Source organism: Aquarana catesbeiana, linkage group LG11, assembly GCF_042186555.1.
Source record: "Aquarana catesbeiana isolate 2022-GZ linkage group LG11, ASM4218655v1, whole genome shotgun sequence".
Taxonomy (NCBI): Eukaryota; Metazoa; Chordata; class Amphibia; order Anura; family Ranidae; genus Aquarana; species Aquarana catesbeiana.
Window position 1 is genome coordinate 259,455,706 of NC_133334.1, and position 3,804 is coordinate 259,459,509.

Here is a 3,804-nt window from a genome sequence, read left to right on the forward strand (position 1 = left end):
TATTCGGATCGTGTGTACGGGCCATTAGTGTGTCGTTGGCCCCCTTCTAAAGAGGAAGGACCCTTCCCTAACCCCCAGGGCACCAGGCTCCTGACGGGGGTTAGGCACACTCATGTCCACCTAGTCAAAAGAACCCAGCAGACCCCTCTCCTTATGATCAGCCAAAGCCGACCACAAGTGCCGGGTCGGGGGGGGGGGGTCTATTCCGAAAAGCGACCCCTCCCAGGGCAGGAGAGGAAGGAACCTGATGGTCACACATTTGCCCCCATCCCAACTTCAGGGTATTCCCAAGACCCACATCCTCCAAAAAGGAAAAGACATAAAAGAAATGAATAAATATTCAAAAATAAAACAGTGTCAGTGCAGTGCCAAAATTGTCCCCCCGTCTTGGCCAAAGGCCTGGCCTATTAGGCGTAGTGCAGAAATAAAGCAAGTGTGTTGTGGCCTAGTGAAGTTTCACACAGTGGGGTCCGAAACTCATTGTGTTACTCCTGCACCCCCCCCCCCCCCCCAGGGTGCTCCTCAGGGGTGGAGGGTTTGACACCACAGACTACTCTGTCTTCCCAACCTCTGGCCAGACCAGATAGCATTGCTCAAGTCATCAGGCACTGGACCCTCGGAACCCTTCACACCAGGGAAATACTCATGAGCCACAACTTGTGTGGTGCACGCTCAATCTGTTTTCTTTCCCATCTGGAAGATCCCTCAGGAACCTCATCATACCATCTGGCCATCCCAGCCATAAAGCCATAATGATGGTGGAGCTTCCCTACTGGCCACAGATAGAAACAGATACTACACTTGATCTTAGCCAAAAGGCTGGGAAGCAATCCTTCCAGTAACATAGGTAAACTGTGTTACTAGAGGATATCTCCGTCACTCTGCTCTCTCCTCTAATCAGCGTGCTCCTTGTCAGTACATGAACTAATGGCTCCTTGTACTGCTTCATCCCTTCCCCAGTCTGAGCTCTGCTGTACAGGGACTGTGCAAGGACTGATACTAAGTCAAATTCAAGTGCTTGCACTGCCTGCCGGTGGGAGAGAAGGCGCAGTTGTCTGTAGAGACGGCTGTGTTTAACATGCTGATGCATTTTTGGGATCTTCTGTGAGGTTCGCCCCCTTCCATGATGCCGGTTCTACTACTCTAAACAAACGTTTACTGACCACTCTAGATTAGGGGGGTCACAGACATTCTGGTAAGCCTTTCATAAGAGTCAGCCTGGCTATCTTAGAAGCTTCAATCCTCATCACGGCACGTGGGACTGAAAACCTGACTGTTCTGTCTTTTTCTTCTAATATACATTCATTATATTTCAATACATTCACTGTGAGGAGTATTATAACCTGATGGTTGATATCATTCTTAGAGAATCATGTTACTCACACAAGCGCTGCGCTGCTTTTGATTTATATATAAGTACTTACTGCTTGGATATTTAAAGAAAAATAAATAATGAATACAGAGCTGCATTAATGTGTGTCTTCTGTATCTGAAGTGCATGCATTGGGGCTGATCTGAGGTATGAAGTGCATGCATTGGGGCTGATCTGAGATCTGAAGTGAATGCATTGGGGCTGATCTGGAGTATGAATTGTATGCATTGGGGCTGGTCTGAGGTATGAAGTGCATGCATTGGGGCTGATCTGGAGTATGAAGTGCATGCATTGGGGCTGATCTGGAGTATGAAGTGTATGCATTGGGGCTGATCTGAAGTATGAAGTGCATGCATTGGGGCTGATCTGAGGTATGAAGTGCATGCATTGGGGCTGATCTGAGGTATGAAGTGCATGCATTGCGGCTGATCTGAGGTATGAAGTGCATGCATTGGGGCTGATCTGGAGTATGAAGTGCATGCATTGGGGCTTATCTGGAGTATGAAGTGCATGCATCGGGGCTGATCTGGAGTATGAAGTGCATGCATTGGGGCTGATCTGGAGTATGAAGTGCATGCATTGGGGCTGATCTGGAGTATGAAGTGCATGCATTGGGGCTGATCTGAGGTATGAAGTGCATGCATTGGGGCTGATCTGAGGTATGAAGTGCATGCATTGGGGCTGATCTGAGATCTGAAGTGAATGCATTGGGGCTGATCTGGAGTATGAAGTGCATGCATTGGGGCTGATCTGGAGTATGAAGTGTATGCATTGGGGCTGATCTGGAGTATGAAGTGTATGCATTGGGGCTGGTCTGAGGTATGAAGTGTATGCATTGGGGATGGTCTGAGGTATGACGTGCATGCATTGGGGCTGATCTGAGGTATGAAGTGCATGCATTGGGGCTGATCTGAGGTATGAAGTGCATGCATTGGGGCTGATCTGAGGTATGAAGTGCATGCATTGGGGCTGATCTGAGATCTGAAGTGAATGCATTGGGGCTGATCTGGAGTATGAAGTGCATGCATTGGGGCTGATCTGGAGTATGAAGTGTATGCATTGGGGCTGATCTGGAGTATGAAGTGTATGCATTGGGGCTGGTCTGGAGTATGAAGTGCATGCATTGGGGGTTGAACATGTCTTGTGTGCACCCGTTAATCATTTTTCCCACTCATAGCTGTACTGCTAATGGAAAGTTAAACCCAATAATTATTATACAATGTGCCATTAGCAGTACAACTATAAGAACTAGAATTGAGAACGATCTAGGCCTAGGTTGCGCTATTGTTCACTGGCGCAGCGGTTGTCTAATGCGGGTGAAGGGGACACAACGAAGGTTGCCGATCCCGGGTCTATATTTTTCTGCAGATTTTTCTTTGTCTTTCGGGTACAAATTGCTTCCTTTCAGTGAGGTTGCTGGAGGTTTATCTGGGTTTTTATTTAAACTTATACTGCGTCTGACCTCACCGCCCTCTGAGCACACAACGCCCCTTTTTTTTCACACACTTGGCTCTCATCTTCTAAGCGCCATGTCCGCCCGGCTTGTCACATCAGCTCCCGGCGGCCTCCAGGTCAACAACAATCCGGTGATGAGTAGCTGAGCGTGTTGTGATGTCTCCACGTTTCATCTCCCCTACCTGCCAGCGTCTGAAGAGGAAGCAATTATTTCATTCGAGCGCCCGCAGCGGGACTGTGACTGCTTGTCCCCCGCCTCCCTCTGCCCAGCGGGGCGCCGCCTTAATGTCTGACTCCTCTTTACCTTCGACGGCTCGGCCTTCCCCCGCTGCCAAAAATATCACACTCAAAGGAGATGGAAAAAAAAAATCGCTAAACCATCCAAACACTTCCAATGTGGAAGCGAAGCTTCCCTAATCCTCGGTGCCAAACCGTAAAGATTGACAATCACTTTCATTACAGACTTTTCATATTAAGGAGCAACGCAGCTCCCCAGAATCTGTCTCCAGCCCCGTCACAGAATCTGCCTCCAGCCCCGTCACAGAATCTGCCTCCAGCCCCGTTACAAAATCTGCCTCCAGCCCCGTCACAGAATCTGTCTCCAGCCCCGTCACAGTATCTGCCTCCAGCCCCGTCAAAGAATCTGCCTCCAACCCAGTCACAGAATCTGCCTCCAGCCCCGTCACAGAATCTGCCTCCAGCCCTGTCACAGAATCTGCCTCCAGCCCCGTCACAGAATCTGCCTCCAGCCCCGTCACAGAATCTGCCTCCAGCCCTGTCACAGAATCTGCCTCCAGCCCCGTCACAGAATCTGCCTCCAGCCCCGTCACAGAATCTGCCTCCAGCCCCGTCAAAAAATCTGCCTCCAGCCCCGTCACAGAATCTGCCCCCAGCCCAGTCACAGAATCTGCCTCCAGCCCCGTCACAGAATCTGCCTCCAGCCCCGTCACAGAATCTGCCTCCAGCCCCGTCACAGA

The 3,804-nt window shown here is 50.0% G+C and overlaps 1 pseudogene; it reads right to left on the bottom strand.

Annotated features, from left to right (window-relative positions):
- Window positions 1-753: 753 nt before the first annotated feature.
- LOC141113061 (U2 spliceosomal RNA) lies at window positions 754-831 on the bottom strand (annotated as a pseudogene).
- Window positions 832-3,804: the final 2,973 nt, after the last annotated feature.